This window comes from Chinchilla lanigera, unplaced genomic scaffold (assembly GCF_000276665.1).
Source record: "Chinchilla lanigera isolate Chin_1 unplaced genomic scaffold, ChiLan1.0 scaffold00041, whole genome shotgun sequence".
Lineage (NCBI taxonomy): Eukaryota > Metazoa > Chordata > Mammalia > Rodentia > Chinchillidae > Chinchilla > Chinchilla lanigera.
This window is the reverse complement of record NW_004955442.1, coordinates 17611213-17628931: the sequence shown is the minus strand read 5'-3', so window position 1 is coordinate 17628931 and position 17719 is coordinate 17611213. Positions and strand designations below refer to the sequence as shown.

Below are 17719 nucleotides of genomic sequence, written 5' to 3'. Positions count from 1 at the left end.
AGGAGCGATTCTGACTACCAAGCTTTTCACAGGAGCTGAGGCAGCTCTCCTCCCACCCTGGGCACCAGCAGAGCCTCACCTGGGCTGTGTTCACTCTCTGTAAAGGCATAGGACCAGCTTCACCAGAAAGGACAAGGAAGGTAGAGTCCTGTCATGCACTCTGCTTTGGGGGACTAACAATAACCCCAGCCTCAGTAACCTCCTACTGTGCCCCTCTGGGCACGGGTTGGCAGTGGATGGGGTTCACCACTCTGGGCAAGCCTAGCCATGTAATCTAGCCCAGATCTGGACACTGGCCAGGCACTCCTGGCTCTCCTCCCAGACTGTCATCCTGGAAAGCAACAGGCTCTGTGCATGCCAGGAGCCTAGCCCTACCTACACAGAAGCTTCTATGAAACAAACACTTTGGTTCCACTCAGCACAACTGGTGATGTGGTAATGGGGACATACTGGCCGCTTTACTGCAGGCCAGCTCTGTTGCCTGAAACAAGAGCTGGCATCCACCCCAGCTCAGTGACTTCTCCAGACCCATCCTGCAATGCCCGAGGGTCCTACTGTAGACCTCATGCTGCCCAGTCTGAGCTAAGCTCTGCCTGGTACCCTAACCATCAGCTCATATGTCCTGTTCCCTCTTGAGAGTAAAGTGCAGTATCCCAGCAGGCCCTGTGGCCCCCAAAGCACAGCCTCATTCCCTTCTTCTAGAACTCCTGGCTTTATCCTTTTGTGGTGCTGGGGATTAAGTCCAGTGTCTCCTATATGCTAGGCAGGTACTCTAGCAGTAAGATACATCCCTGGTCTTTTAAAAAAAAAATTTACTTTAGAGCCAGGCATGATGGCGCATGCCTGTAATCCCAGCACTCAGGAGGCTGAGGCAGGAGGATCGTCGTGAGTTTGAGACCAGCCTGGGCTACACTACAAAGTGAGCTCAAGGCCAGCCTGAACTGCATAGCAAGACCCTGTCTCAAAAAAAAAAAAAAAAATTATTTTCACATAGGATCTTATTAAAATTGCCCAGGCTAGGGGCTGGGGATTTAGCTCAGCGGCAAAAGCGCCTGCCTGGCAAGCGCAAGGTCGTGAGTTCAGTTCCTGGTACCGGAGAAAAACCAAAAAAAAAAAAAAAAAAATTGCCCAGGCTAAACTAAAACAATCCTGCCCCAGACTCCCAAGTAGCTGGGCTTACAGGTATAACCACCATATCTGGCACACCCCTGGCTTTGAAGTCAGTCATGAGTTGTGGCAGGATGATCTTGGGTATCTGCAGTTAGATTTCCCCTGGTGATGCTGTGCATGCTTTGGGGGAGAGGTACTTGAAGATGAGGAATAACTAAAGAATGTGATGAGTATTAGAAAAACCAGGCTTACCTCCAAATGCTGTGCCCACACTGGCCTCACCTCCTGGGAGGGGCCTGAGGTATGGCTAAAAAATTACGGGGAACTACAGCACAAAAGCAGGCAGACAGCAGAGCATGGGGTACCTGCCATCCTTTCCAGGCAAGGACAAAGCGGAAATGTGAGTGGCAGACAGTCCAGTACGTCTGGCAAGCCCCAGAGGCCTCTATGGCCCCCAACTCATACACACACACTTCTTGCTAATAGTAGGTATGGCCCAAGGACCAGCAATAGCATCAGCTAGGAGCTCTTTACAAATAAAGATGCTCAAGTCCCACTCATGGCTACCGACCAGAGCTTGCATCTTAGCCCTTGGAGAAGTGATGTGCATTCAGAATGAAAAGTGCTGGCTGGGGCACGCATCATCTACTGCTTGGAAAGCCCATCTACAAGCAGAACGTACTTAACTGAGGAACATCACGTAAGGGGGAAAAAAAAACAACAAAAAAAAGACAGTTCCCAACAAGGTCAACAATCCCAGCAAGTGGTAACTATAAATGGTAGACTTAGAACATGAGACAGATGAGACAGTGAGGTCTGGCCTTATGTCCAGACACCTTGGAGCCAGGACAGTGGTCACAGGTTGGGGAAGGTTTCTGGAAAACAAACCCTCCTCAGAGAAGAGGTATGGGCAAGACTACCTGCCTAGAATGTGACAGGCTATGGGTTCAAGAGAAAAAGAGAGAGAGAGACAAGAGACAGACAGAGATCCATGAGGAAAAGAAGGAAAAGTAATGACAGCACAGCAGTAAATAGGTGGAAAATCCGCACGCAGAGAGTTAAAAGGGCACAGGGAAACCTGGGCCACTCAGCTGGAAGGGACTATCATGATCATCTTACCTGCCTGGGGACATCCTTCCAATGAGATAACTGAGCCCCAAAGGGAGGCACATCTCACAGGTGAGTCACAGAGCTGCAATTGCCTAGCCTGCAGCTCCAGAAGCCAGACTTTCCCAATCTCAAAACCAATCCTGGTAGCTAACAATTTCTTATGCCAAGCAGAGACTCTAAAGAATTAAAAACAAACAAACAAACCCCATCACATTCTATCACCATTACATCATAAAAGAAAATATTCTAATGAGGACAAAAATTGGGCTAACCACCCCTCAGTATAGAGAAGTTCCCCCTGAAGGAAAGAATGGATGCCAGCCCTTCACCCACATTCCAGTCCAGGCATGGTAAAAGGTCCAGGGCAAGCTGGTATTAAAAACTACTGCCCTGGTGCATGGCAGTGTGACCCTCCGGCCATGCATCTCCTGAGTCTTTTCTTTTGGCAGCAAAAACATAAAAATTCCATACCAAACAGTAATGATAAGATTTTAATTAGCCAATAAAGACTAAAAGACGAGCCTGGTATGGTGGCAAATGCCTATAATCCCAGCACTCGGGAGGCTGAGGCAGGAGACCAGCCTGGGCTACAAAGTCAGCCTACTACAAAGTGAGACCCTGCCTCAGAAAGATAAAACGAACATTTCGCATATGTGAAAGAGACAGGTCTATTTAAAAAAGTAGGACTAAGGGGCTGGGGATTTAGCTCAGCGGCAAAGCGCCTGCCTAGCAAGCGCAAGGTCATGAGTTCGGTTCCCGGTACCAGAGAAAAACCAAAAAAATAAAAAAATAAAAAAGTAGGACTAGGAATAGCTAGCACAGTGGCATGTACCTGTAATCCCAGCTACTCAGAAAGCTAAAGCAGGAGAATCACAGCACCACATATTTAGGGTGAATGATATGAAATTTGTTGTTTACAGGTCAAAAACAGCTGATTAATTTGGTTTCACTTCCACTTAACACATGGTAGATGAATGTCTCAAGTATACTACTGGAAAAAGAAGCCAGATCCAAAGAAACTATGAGGTAGTTTCATTTATATAATTTCAAAAGCAGCAGTACTAATCCAGCACTAGCTGTGAAGAGGGGCATCAAGAGAGACTGCACAGAAGGGTTCTGGGCTTGTTTCTCAATCTGAATGCTGGTTACACAAGCACCTTCACTTGTACTGAGTTCTTACAGCTGTGCACTTTCTCCATAGGATGCACTTCAGTCCCACACAGTGCATAGACACCTTTTCGGTGGCAGTCTACATGGTAGACCTCCATCCAGTGACCACCCCTGAACCTTCAAATAATAACAACCACAACATAAGAGGTAGAATCCCAGCAGGAAGCTGGCAAAGTGTCCAAAGTCCGAGAGTGTCAGTCCAGAAGAGGGAACTCACAGGAAACCTCGAGACTACTTGAAAATCTTTTTTATTAGGAGCAGACCCCAGTGTGCCACTTAAAAGATGAAAACCACCCAAAAATGTTCTTTAGTCATCACAAGGTCTCACACTGGAGGCAGGGCAGAGGGTTTCTCAGATCCTGAAAGGAAGCCCAGAAGAGAAAGGAAACTCAGACCTGGGCAGAACAAGTCCAAATAGTAGGACACCACAGAATACCCAGCAGAGTCTTCAGGCAAGCCCTTTGGGTATCTCAAAGGAAGGAAGCCAAGAAGAAAATGGGGAAGGCCTTCAGAAATCTGAGGTCAAAGTGAACTGCTAGGGAGAAGGAAGCAGCCCAAACAGTCCTGCATGGGTAATCCACCTCACTAGTCTCCAGGTCCTCAAACAAATGGTTCAGAAGCTACAGCCAAAGATCAAGAATCAGTTTTTTCTTAACTCCAAATACAAAAGGGGGCGGGGTCAAGTTAAAGATATCTTAGGCACCCAACAAAGTTTTAGATAGGAATTTTTTTTTTTTTGAGATAAGGTCTCAATATGTAGCCCAAGTTGGACTCAAACTCACAACAATTCTCCTGACTCTGCCTCTGAGGTGGGATTACAGATATGTGCTACCACAACTGGCTAGAAAATAAATTTAAAGGTAAAACTAGGAAACTGTTGTACTTATTTGAAAGTATAATCTATGACCCTGGGCCACAAAGGCCTTCAGGTGGGACAATTTACAAAGAGGTCTCACCTGTCCAGCAAGTAACTTTAAAAGGTCTAATAAAGAAGCAGCCAGGCGTGGTGGCGCACACCTGTAATCCCAGCACTCAAGAGGCTGAGGCAGGAGGATCCTTGTGAGTTCCAGACCAGCCTGGGCTACAAAGTGAGCTCAGGGCCAGCCTGAACTGCATAGTGAGACCCTGTCTCAAAAACACAAAAACAAAACAAGACAAAACAAAGAGACCAGCCTGAACTGCATGGTGAAACCCTATCTGAAAAACAAAAGAAGAAAGAAAGAAAGAGAGAAAGGAAAGAAAGAGAAAAGAGAGAAAGAAAGAAAAGAAAAGAAAAGAAAAGAAAAGAAAAGAAAAGAAAAGAAAAGAAAAGAAAAAAAAAGAAGAAAAAGAAAAAGAAAAGAAAAAGAAAAGAAAGGAAAGAAAGAAAGAAAAGCAGGCAAGCAAGCAAGATGACAGTGCCGGGTGTGGTGGCGCAAGCCTGTAATCCCAGCACTTGGGAGGCTGAGGCAGGAGGATTGTTGTGAGTTCAAGACCAGCCTGGGTTACAAAGTGAGCTCAAGGCCAGCCTGAACAGCATAGCCAGACCCTATCTCAAAAAGAAAAAAAAAAAAAAGAAGAAGAAGAAGCTGACTGCTCCACACAGGGATCGAAGATCCACTTGGACTTGGGCTGAGCAAGAATGCTCAGTTTCACTGTACAGTACTTTTATTTTATTTTATTTTAGGTTTTTTTTTTTCCAGTACCAGGAATCGAACTCACGACCTTGCGCTTGCCAGGCAGGCGCTGTGCCACTGAGCTAAATCCCCAGCCCCTGTACAGTACTTTTAAACTGAAAGTCAGAAGAATTGCTTAGCATTAAGGAAACAGTTTAAGAACAGAAAATAAAATGAACAAGCATTTATCTGCCTGCAAGAGTATAACTCAAGGGTAAAGAGTGGGCTACTAAAGAAACAGCAAAAATAAAAACTGAAAACTACCCAAATGGTCACTGGTGGTAGGGCACATGGTTGGTTACGTGTGGAACAGCACTATCACGGAACTCTCCAAGTGGAGGACGGAAGCACAGAAAATACAGTCACAGTCACATACACACAGCGATCAGCCTCTCCGGAGTGTACAGTGCTGGGTTGTGTATGTGGAGCAAAAACCCAGCTAAAACAAGCCACTTGGTGTTTCAGGATCCAGACTGTTGCAGGAAATGACAAAGAAAAGCTAGGGAATGGTTAACTCACACTTCAGAAGAGTGGTGGTTTTTATAGGGAGGGGAGAATGAGGTAAGAAGTATATGTGGGGGTTCGAGGGACTGGGGGAGGCTGCTTCTTACTTGTTGATGGGGAGCCGGGGTGTGCTAATTAATTAGTAGGGCACCCACTACTGATTGCACTGTGGGTTTTCCACTATTCTCATATTTAAGATGTGTATGTATATACATGTCAATTATACCACCTGGTAATTATCTCTGTAAATAACTTTCTAGAGTTTAATCACTGGGTGTACTAAGGACACTGAGCCCCTGCTCTGTGCAGAAGTCCCAAAAGAAGGGGAGTGGGCATTCCTGGTCCAGGGAGGAGCCAAGAAGCAAAAGCTGAAGGACCCTCCCAGAGCACCTCCCTCTCACCACCTGAGAAGTCACCTGATCCAGAGACCCAGTAAATTCCTCAGGGCCACAGTGTTGGGCAACTGCAGCAACAACACAGATGAGGGCTTTGGAAGGCTCAGTTCCCACAGGAAATAACCCAGAATATATCACCCTGTCCTCACAAATACAAAGCAAAAGAAGTCAGGACAGCAGGCATGCCTAACCCAACAGGAGCTGCCTAGGACAGGAAAATTCTAGGTATCCTCCCAAGGACCTGATGCAAAGGAATGACAGAGTCAGGGCTCCTCCAAGCAAAAAGATCAAAGTCTAAAACATAACAGTGGTATGCGCAAGGACTTGGGGTCTTTCCTTCCTCAATCTCTCAATCATCTCATCTCTCTCTGAACCAAAGTCTAGAACTGACTCCCCTGTGCAGTCCCTCCAGATCCCTGCCCTCCCTGATCTGAAGTCCAATCAATCCTGAGTTATCTTTCACAAACACCCATCAAGTCACTCACTCCCCTCCTTAAATCTTTCAATGGACTCCTGAGGCCTGGGATAAAGTCCACGCTCTGACTTGGCACACGGGGCTCTTCCCTGAGGGGCACCAAGCCCACCTGGCCCTTTCCACAGTCCTGCCCTACTGGGAGGACCTTCCCCTTTGAGTCCCTCCCTTGTCAAAGCCTGCCTGCCTTTTCACCTGTCCTCGCCAACTATCAGCACTAGCTGCCAAGGTGCTTCTGTCCTTCTGCCTGTGCAGCTCCCTCCTGCCTACCCAGACTCCCACTGACTGACACCCAAAGTCAAGGGCTCTGGTCCAAACCAACCACACAGCAGTAAATGAAATTCTGAAATTCTCGTATGTTCAGAAGCATCTGTTGGCGAGCCAATGCCAGTCAGGAAGACCTGAGGCTAAGAAAAGACAAGACAAAGTAATACACAAAAGATAGATAAGGTGGCAGAGCGCCCTCCCTCATCACTGATCCAAGATCATGTTGTTAACATTCTTAAAATTTAGTCAGGGCTTAGGCAGGCGTGGTGACGCACACCCGTAATCCCAGCACTTGAGAGGCTGAGGCAAGGAGGATTGCTGAATTCAAGGCCAGCCTAAACCATCTCAAAACAAAAAAACCAAACCTACAAAAATAACTCAGAAAAAAAACTTCTGTTTATATGGCTTCTATGCTACTGTATTTGATATTATTGTGCCCATATATGTTACTGTTCTAGTTACTGTGCTTTAAAAAAACTGATTTAAAAATTACTGATTTAAAATATCAACAATAAAGTCAGTTCATGTCAACATGGGCATTCTAACACGGAGCTATACTCCTAGCACTTTTCACTTACTTACTTTTAGACAGAGTCTAGATGAGTTGTCCAGGTGGGACTTAAGATTACGATCCTTCTGCCTCAGTATCCCAGAGTCCTGGGATTACAGGTACTCACAACCATATCCAGCTGTGCAGTTCCTTTGTTTTGGTTTGGTTTTGCAGTACTAGGGCCTGAATCCAAGATCTTCTCACCAAGCTACATCCTCTGTCCTTTTTATTTTTGAGAGCGGGCCTCAAACTAAGTTGCCCAGTCTGGGCTTAAATTTACAATCCTCCTGCCTCAGCTTTCCACAGTGCTTCAACTACAGGCATATACCATTCCTAACTTATTTTTTTAGATTAATTATGGTTATATCTCTTTTTTTCTGATGCTGGACTTGAACTCTGCAACTCATACACACCAGGCAAGCAGTCTATGACAAGCTATTCCTCTAGCCCAGTTTCTTATTACTATATTAAAGTGTGATGAAGAATCTTAAAAGCTGCAATGCAGAATCTAAAATCATACCAGTGACTATTTGGCTACACCACAATCCACAGGTTTATCATATACTCCTCCACAGAGGATTTTTTTTTCCCCCGGTATAGAAGATTGAACTCCAGGCTGTGAGCATGCTTAAAGTTCTCTACCACTGAGCCCCTTGTGTTTTGTTTTTTGTTTTTTTCTTTTAAAGAAGACAGTCTCATCATGTTGTCCTAGCTGGCCTCAAACTCAGGTGACCTTTGCCCCTCAGCCTCCTAAGTAGCTGAGATTACAGTAACATACTACCATATCTGGCCACAGAGGGTTTTGTGCCATCAGTCACTGGTCATCTGGAAAATATTGGTTGACTCAGTTAATCAGTTCTTCCAAATTTGCCTCATTTTATTATAAAACAACAAGAAAATACCAAGAAATCCCATGAGTTACTATCCCTGATTGGGGGGGCGGTCCTGGGGGTTGAACCCAGGGCTCCCCACTGAGTCATATCTGCCCCCCTTCTGTTACTTTTTGTCTTGAGACAGGGTCTCACTAAGTCTCCATTACCTAGACTACACTTGAATCTATGATCCTCCTGCCTCAGTCTCCCAGAGTGCTGAGATTACAGGACTGTGCCACCACGCCTACCCTCACTACTCATCAGAGAAGTCTAAGTGCAGCCCTCATGGTGATGCACACATTTTCCAACGTTCTACTTTTCCTCTTAACATCTCAAATTTTTTTGTTAACAACAAAAAAGGTTTCCTTAAAGGACAGATTCACTTAGTTCATTTGTGAGAAAATGTCTGACAAATTCTCCAAGCACATTTTTCTGTCAGGAATCTTTTCAGGCACAAATAATGTTCCACAAGAAAAAGCAGCTAGCTTAGCTCCGTGTTCAAACAAACAGGAAGCGCTTTTCCTGGATACACCGTTTTATGTGAGTCTGCAACAGAAGAGCCCCTTGCATTCTTCCCACTTCATCACACGAAATACTGCACTAAAAAGTTGTGCTCTCAAGGGCTGAGATTTAGTATTCAATCACCTCTAAGGCCTCCCCACAGACACACATAAGACGGGCATTCACAGCCTAGGCCCTGGCTGACTGTGGAGAGAATGACAGGGGCTGTATACCACAGGCAGTGAGTATTAACCTGGGACAAAGGCCGGCAATATTCTAAAATTCTAAAATTATTAGAAGGGTCCAGGAGTATGCTAACAACTCTTTAAGAACAGATGGTGTGTATGCATTGCCACCTACTTCTAACAACTCATCCTACACGCAAGGAAAATGAGTCCCAAAGGGGCTAGACTGTCCTGGGAAGAAACATGCTTGACAGTGAAATCCTCTTTCCACGAAAACACTGAAATTCTGTGCAAGGAGCCAGGATTTGTTACTCTATCAAGTTATTTAGAGTAACAAATTTTAAGCAAATAAAAGGAAGTATAATTTCAATTGGCATCCACAAGTCGGAGTAGTGGCACATACCTGTAATCCCAACACTCAGGGAAGCTCAGGCAAGATGATCACAAGTTCAAAGCCAGCCTGAGTGACTTAGCAAGACTGTTTCAAAAACTTTAAAAATTTGGGAGACTTGAGGCAGGAGGATTGCCATGAATTTGAGGCCAGCCTGAACTACATACCGAGACCCTGCTTCAAAAACAAAATAAAACCTAAATAAATAAACAAAACAAGGGGCTAGGCATATAGTTCAATGTTCAATGTGAAGGCCTTGTGTTCAATGCCCAGTACCACCAAAAAAAAAAAAAAAAAAAAAGCATCTCCAAATACTCTGAAAGGGAGAGCCAGAAGAAGCTGGGCAGGGATCTCCAGAGGCCTGGGAACTCACTGACAGTACTGCTGCCCCCGCCCTGCCTCCACAGGCTGTGGACGTGGGCCATGTGCACCTGGAGGCAGAAGGGATCCATGGGGGAGGGTTTCTACCAGGAAGCAGGATGTGCATGCTGCCTGCTGGGGGCATGAAGTCAAAGTCCCCTCCTGCCCAAAGCGGCTAAGCCAGCCCTGCTGCCCTTATCAGCGTCAACACATGCAAGGAATGTGGGACTTTGGAAACAATCCCCTCCCCTCAGCCTGTACAGGGGCTGCCTGGGGCTCACACCTGGCCTTCTGGGCCTCAGGTTCACCTACCACAGCCAAAGGGCAACCCAAGCCCAGTCCCAGCGCATGACCACTTGTGGCACTCACTGCAGAGGCTATGGCTTGGTCCCTCCCCTCCTTGCTCTGACCTGCTGGGCCCATCCATGGCGAGGCCACTCTGCTCCCACACCACCAGTGCCCCCCCCCAGCAGCTGTCCCTCTCATTCGCCCACACTGAAAGAATCGCAAGAGAAGGGGAGGCGCTCAGCTCTGAATTCCCTGCAACACCCTGACCATCCCCACAGGCCTCTCCTAGAGGTGGTCAACAAAGGCACACGTTTCCATGGAGCAAAAGATTCTAATACACCAGAGGGGAATGAGCTCTGATGAAGGATAAGGATGCCCCAAAGAGCCCCCTCTCTGTCCTCTGGTCCTTGGGAATGAGGGGGGACCCAAAAGGGATCACCCTCCAGCTCCAACAGCCACCTCCCCACAAAGCCCATTCAAAATGAAAACCTCAAACCAGGTGCAGTGGTGAGGCCTGTATGCCCAGCTACTCATGAGGCTGAGGAGGGAGTCACTTGAGGCCAGGAATTTCAGGCCAGCCTAGGAAACACAGCAAATGGCAAAAGTATCTCAAAAAATAACAAGAACCTCAGCTGTCCTCTAGCCCAAGCATCACTCAGAAAAAGGAGCCCTCACAATTATGTTCAAGGTTTCCATGCACACCTGTCAGAACTCTACTCACTTCCTAGCTGTGTGACTTACATGAATTAACCTCTCTGAGACACTATGTATAACAGAGACTGACAAAATGATAAGGATCCCATAGGTATGTCCTGAGAATTAAATTCAAGAGTGAAAGTTCCACCAAAAGGCTGAACACAGGATAGGAGCACAAAATGAGTGCCACCCTCTTCCATCACTACCCTCCCATTACAGTGGTACCTCGGTTCATGAACTCAACTCTCTCTGTGATTCTGGTCTCAAACTGAACTGTAGAAGAATGGAATCAAATTTCCCCATAAGGTCAACATTGAGCTGGGCATGGTGGTGCATGTCTGTAATCCTAGCACTCGGGAGGCTCAGGCAAGATGATCATTGTAAGTTCAAGAACAGCCTGGGCTACGAAGTGAACTCAAGGACAGCCTGAACCGCATAACGAGACCCTGTCTCAAAAAGAAAAAAAAAGTCAGCCGGGCGTGGTGGCACACGCCTGTAATCTCAGGGAGGCTGAAGCAGGAGGATCCTTGTGAATTCGAGGCTACCCTGGGCTACAAAGTGAGCTCAAGGCCAGCCTGAACTGCATAGCGAGACCCTGTCTCAAAAAGACAAAAAAACAAAACAAACAAAACAAAAAAGAAAAAAAAAGTCAACATTGATCCTAACCACTGAATTTGATTTGGTTCTCATTCAACTCAATTTACAACCAGAATCTTGGAAACAATCAAGCTCATGAACCCAAGTACTGGTGTATTCTGGTAGTCAAGAACTCTGTAGAATCCTCCTCATATTCAAGCAAAGTTCCCAGAGTATTTGTCAGGTGGAATCCATGGGTTGCTTTCTGCAAAACAGAAAGGCTCTGACGCCCTGGGGAGGGTAGAGGTAAAGAAGCAAAAGGTCTAAGACAGGTATCCACTCTCAAAACCACTCACTTGGGCCAGGGATATAGCTCAGCAGCGTAAGCACTTGCTTGGCAAGCCTAAGGTCATGAGTTCGATACCCGGTACAAAAAAAAAAAAAAAAACACTCACTCAAAGCTGGGTGCGGTAGCTCATACCTGTAATCCCAGCACTTAGGAGGCTGACGCAGGATCACTATGAGGCCAGCATGGGCTACAAAGTGAGTTCAAGGGCAGCCTGTGAAACCCTGTCTCAAAAAGACAAAAATAAAAACAAACAAACAAACAAACAAAAACTCACTCCCAGGTAGGGGATATAGCTCAGTGGCACAGTGCCTGCCTAGCAGGCACAAGGTTCTAAGTTTGATTCCTGGTACCAAAACAAAACCACTCACTCCCAAGATCAAATCCCCAGGCCCATTCACTCAATCTACAAAGATGTATACAGCACAAGAGAAGACATAAGCCAAGAGAAGAGCACCCACCTTAATCCCTACTGACCCTTTCTCCTCAGTCCCCACATGCATACTTCACTCCATCTGTCCACGCTGCTCTCCTTTCTAAATGACCATACTGCCTACCTGGGCCATGCTACAACCAAAGACCCTTAGTTGCACTGCATGCAAAGCTGCACCAGAAGATACAAACTAAACCTCAGGTCAGCCCATTGCTTCCACCAAAAGGGGCCAAACTGACCCAGGCCTGACCTGAAGCTGTCTCCCATACCTCTTCAGTCCTTCAGGCTCCTTCCCGTTCTTCCTTCCCTGTCCCTTACTAGCATGGTCACATAGCTTGCCCAGGGAAGCTCAGGCAACTGTGTCAGTTACTCTTCTCTCATTGCTGAGACAAAATACCCAATGCTCAAAATTAAGTAAGGAAAAGTTTATTTACCTCAGTTTGTGAAGGTTTCAGTCCATACTCAGCTGGCTCCAAGGCAAAATGGCATATGGCAGAAGGCAACAGTTCATGGCAGTAGAAAACAGCAAAAGCAGCAAGAGCAAAAGGGAGAAGCAGCAGCAGATAACAAGCCTCTTTCCCTCCCTTATATTGTATGCAAGCTCCCCGCCCCAGGGCGGGTGTAGCACTCACATCCACAATCCCAGCATTGGACCAAGAATCAATCAAAAACTCTAGAAGCCCGCCCCATGACTGCATGAGGCTTGGGGCCGGGGAACACATCTAGACACAAACCATAACACCCAGATAACACAGTCCAAGAAATAAACCTCAAGGACCAATCTCCCATATGCCAGGAACATCCAGGTCAAAGAGACCTGCCCAGTGACACTTTGGCTGTGGCCAAGGAGGACTTGTCAGAGAGCCACAGGGGATCCAAACCACCTGCCAGGCTACACAAATGCCAAAGGGAACCCAAGCAAGTACCTAGGACACAAAACCTTGGCTGCAGGACTGGCCAGACTGAGTCCTGGAGCTGAGGGTCCAAGACAGTGTCCCAGATGACCTCTCAGAAAGAGCCCTCAGTACACACAGCCCAGTGCTCACCCCATCTGTGCCTGATGCTCCTTTGGTAACTAACAGAATAAGCCTAACTCATTCTCCCCATTCATCCTGTGGCTAACTACTGGTCTCACTGGGTCCTCAGAGTAAAGCAGTCACCATCCTGGGTCACAGCACTGGCCCACTCTGCCTCACTCTGACTTGCTTCTATTATCAACAAAGCTGTAACACTGCTGGAGCAGTGGCTCACAGCCTTGGCCACATACCTTGCTCACTGCAGGAGATGGGGCTGCCTGCACCTACCTGAGACAAAGCGGCTCCCAGGAAACCTGAGGTACAGCTTGATAGCTATGAGAGCTGGACAGCATGGGCAGCAGGTGGGCAACTGCAAGTGGATATGCAGCCTGTGCCCACTGCCAGAAAAGCCCTGCGGTGTCCCCACAGGACAGGCTACAGAGGTCCCAGGTCCCACTCTTCCTCAATGAGAACTCACCAAGATGGCTAGGTAAGGGAGATGCAGAGGCCACAGGCTCAAATCCCAGTGTGGAAGCATGAGCAGCCCTTTCCCACACTTTTTCAAGAACACATTCATCTAGAAGTGCCACCAGGAATGAAGCCTAAGGCAACTCTGCATAGCTGTCACCCCCACGCCAAAGCCAATGGCTTCCTCCTCCACAATAAGCCAAATCCCACCTGGAACTAACCACCTCACCGAAACTTCGTCGTCACTCTTGGAATTCCCACAGGATGGATGGGGTAATGGTAGGAGCTTCCCTTTCCACACCCCACACTCCCCCTCCTCACTCACATGCCCTGTGCTTGGAGGTAGATCAGCCTCAAACAAGAAACAAGTACCTTCTAAGCAATACCATCTCACAAAGAGCAGCCAGGCCTTCCTCTTCTCATCTTGGAAAGGAACTTATGAGGCTGGAAGCACCTCCAAGGTCCCTGCGCTAAGCCCAAAGCCACACGTCTCCCACCCACACACATACAAACATTACCATGAAAAACATGGAAGTTGAATGGTCAGGAGGATGAGTTCCATCAAGCCTGGGAGCCTCTTGCAAGTCCCAGGGAGTTTCTTAGGGTCACTCTCCTGACTCAGTCCAGCCACAGCTCTCTCAGGGCCCTTCCCTTCTGGGCTGCAGTGGGGCTTGAAATCAGCTCCTGGCCTTCCTTCTCTTATCAAGCTCACTAACAGCCCATCCCCATGACCCCACCCCCACCAGCTTTTCTTGCTTTGCCACTCCTGGCTAAACCTGGGCTCAAGGCAGGCTGTCCCTCCTCAGAGCCCTCCCCCGGCCCAGGTCCCTAAGCCTTAGGGCAAGGCCCCTCCCATCAGGAAGCAAATCCTGGTGGTGCCAGGCAGACTCAAACTGGACAGGCTAGTTTGGAAGCCCCTAACCAGGAACTAGGACCTATCTGAGGAAAGGGGCTTTCTGCCCCCTGGAGGGATCCCAAATCTCTCCAGATACTTTGTTATAGAGGCTCTCACAGATTCAGACTCTGGAGTCAAAGGCATTTACCCTCCAGTGTCAGCAAGTTATTTAACCTCCCAGTCTCATTTACTGTCTGCAAGAGGAGACTCACCTTGACCTGGAAGGAAGGGGGGGACCTCACAAGTGCCCACCCTATCACCCTGCCTTAAAGCTGGTCCGGTGGTAAGCAAGTCTGTGACTACCAGAGGGCAGAATCCAGCAGATTTAGTCTAGCCATGGGGGTCAAGCACTGAGTTTGTGTTCTGAAAATGTGGCTGAATGATATACTCACAAGAGCCTTGCACATGCCTGCCAGGCACTGGGTGTCCCTGAGTTGGCCTTTTTTTTTTTTTTTTTTTTTTTTAATTTAATGGTTTTGAAAGAGGATCTCACTATGAAGCTCAGGGTGGCAATCCTCCTGCCTCAGCCTCCCAAGTGCTGGGATTATAGGGACGCACCACCACACCCACCTCTGAGCTGGCTCCTTGACACATCTGAGTTCATGTTTTTGATGGTCTCCTGACCATCTCTATCATATCCTTCATGCTGTCAGTGCCTTTGAAAACCCAGAGCGGACAGTCACTCCCTGACCAGAACTGCTCACCTCCAGGGCAACCACAACCCAGCATGGCACCCAGGGGTCTCTTCCAGCTCAGGGCCAGGCCCACCCACCACACTGTGCCCATGCCAGTCTGTATCTCCCTATCTTACAATCATGTGTTTGCCTGTCTCTCTTCCCCAAGCTAAGATCTGGAGCACAAGCAGTGTACGTGGATGTGAAGTCAAATTCTGTTCCCATTTTAGATGTGGGGACACTAAGGTGGAGAGAGTTAATCACTGTCCAAGGTCACAAGGAAAGTAAACGGCAGAGGAGGGCGTCACACTCTAGACTTCCAGACCAAGTCCAGTTCCCCTTCACTGCCTTGCAGGGATGCCTGCTCAGCCAGCTCCAAGGAGCCAGGAGGAGAGGAACCTGATTACTTCTTCCTGAGACCAGTCCAGCAGTGGCATCTCAGGAAGAATGCCCATTCATACCTCGTAATGATCAGGTTCTGGGGGCAGTGGCCCTCAGCACCAGTGGGCAAGAACAGGTATGGGGTGGGGCTGACAGCTCAAGGCCAACAGGCCCAGCAAAAAAGGCAGAAGCACAAGTCCTCTGGGTAAACTGAACTTTATTCCTTCCTCACTGCAGAACTGCCCAGCCAGCCCTTCTCCAGGGGCTAGCTGCTGACTAAAAGGCACTACCACTCTCCAACCCCAACCCCTCTAATTGGACCCTGACAGACAATAAAGACTCCTAGGAAGGCAGTAGGCCCAGCAGCTCAATAATGCAAAACCCTGTTGCTCCTAGTCCACAACAGCTGACTTCAAGTGCACCGGAGGCTGTGCTTATTAACAAAATGAGAAATCTGATCTATGGAAAGAAAACACTACGTGAGGATTAATCCTGGACTGCAGCTTGTGGAGAAGGCTGGGCTGCTGGCCAAGACCAGGGAGCAAGGACAGGAGCCTGCCTACCTGCCCCAGAGATACTCTGCAGAAGGACAGTAGGCATCACCTCTGCCCCACCTGTGCCTCTCTTCTCCTTCCAGTAACTGCAGCAATCATTACGGTTTTGCTTTAATTAAAGACCAAACTCCCCGAGGCTGCTTCCTCCTCTATGCAGAGCCAACAACCAGAGGGAGATTTTTCTTTTCAGGAATCGCTTGTAAAAGCTCAGTGACTAATCTACAAGTCCCAACAACTGGCAGGGAAGCACTGCAGGGAGAAATTCTGGGCATACAGCAGCATGCACTCAAAGAGCCAGAGAAGCTGGGCAACAGGCACTCCACAATACCCTAAAACTAGCCTGCAGAAAGCCAGGAGCCAAAGGAAAGCAGATCAAGCTGGGAAAGCTCTGACTAGCCTCCAGGCAGGGCAGGCAGGTGGGGAGCCTCCTCCCACCTGCCAAGTCTATCAAGTAGGGCCCAGAGATTTTTATAACCTCAACTGCACAGACTGAAGGTTCACTTGCAGACAGAGTAACTAACTCCTCGATCAACCTTGGGCCAAAGGAGTCAGTTCAGCCCCCTGATATCTACCTCCTTCGCCCTTCATGTGTAAAAGTCCACTAAACCAGCAACCTCAGCATGCAGCTTTGTCTCTAGATGTCTCTGGTTGCCCCATCTCTTTTTCAGACCAGTACAGCAACCCTGTTCCACTTGAAACAGGACTACAGAGCAGCCACATGGCTTACACTCCTGAAAATGTCTGCTTGAAGGCCAAGCGAGTCTAGTCACTGGCACATGGAAATGGAGGGAAAGCAGTAAAGCCAGGAACCAGGGAGCAGTAAATGCACGATCCAGGAAGGTCTTGAATTTGGGCAAACCAGTGCCATCCCTCCATCCACAGTCCCTGGTGGTTAGTCCCAAGTTCAACCTAGCTCTTGAGGTTCCTCCACTACCTGCCAGCTCCCTTTCCCCCGGTATGTGGGAGTGGCACAGCAATCCCTACATCAGTCTACAATAACCCACCACCACAGGATTCCTATGGGCATGTCTCTGCCCCTCCCCCCCAGCACATATGTCAGAGGGGTGGCCTCGCTAGGTTACATCCCTCTTGCTATTGGGGGATGAGGGGCAGGAAGATAGCTTTCCAGATGTTCTTGGCAATTTGTTCTAGAAAAGACACTGGAGGCACCAGGGGTGATTGAAGACATGGATAAATAACTCCAACACGGCTCCAGCCAGTCAAAATCAGCACTAGGCTCCGGTCCCCAGGCTGTCCCAGGCTGTTCTGGGTGGGGCCGCTAGGAGCTTTATCTGGCCTCATTCCCTCCTCTCCGTAAGTCACTGCCCCCCGGGGAGAGACATTTTCCCCCCAAACACACACACTCAGACCTGTGTGAATATGAACCATCTTGGAAGATAAACAGTGACAAGCTGGGGCCCCTCAGCGCCCTCCCTTAACCAGCCTGTCCCTTCCCCCTGCCAGCCGACCCCCTCCCCCCAAGCCCATCTCTCTTCCTGCCAAGCGGTTGCCTACAAGAGACCTGGGGGCAGGGCAGCGAGCCCACCAGCCTCAGAGGCTGGCCCTCTGCGATCGGCCCCTCTAGGCCCGACTCTGCCCCTTCCCCTGCCCCAGCCAGTCTTCCCGCAGGGAAGGGAGCAAGAAGAGGAAAAGGGCTGCATTTCGGGAAATCGCAAAATCCTCCAGCGAGGGGCAGGCGCGGGCGCAGGGCCGTTTGCATAATGGGAGCCCGCCCGCCTGTCAGGCAGCGCAGCTCGCCCGACGCTGTTAGGATTAGATTGCTAATGAAAAGGCACAAAGAACCGGCGCCCGCTCGCCCGCCGACCCCTGCTCCGCAGCCCCGCGCCCCG

General features: G+C 48.5%; 1 protein-coding gene across 2 annotated transcripts in view; it reads right to left on the bottom strand.

The window, feature by feature from the left end:
* The window catches only part of Hic2 (hypermethylated in cancer 2), a 33340-nt gene that overhangs the window by 14450 nt on the left and 1171 nt on the right, over positions 1 to 17719 (bottom strand). The window contains exon 1 of one of the 2 annotated variants that reach the window (XM_005391714.2): positions 2230 to 2337. The exons of the other annotated variant lie outside the window; for it this stretch is intronic. The gene's annotated coding sequence lies outside the window, so the exon portion shown is untranslated. Of the gene's footprint in view, positions 1 to 2229; positions 2338 to 17719 lie in introns of those variants that run through there. 2 annotated transcript variants of the gene reach the window in all.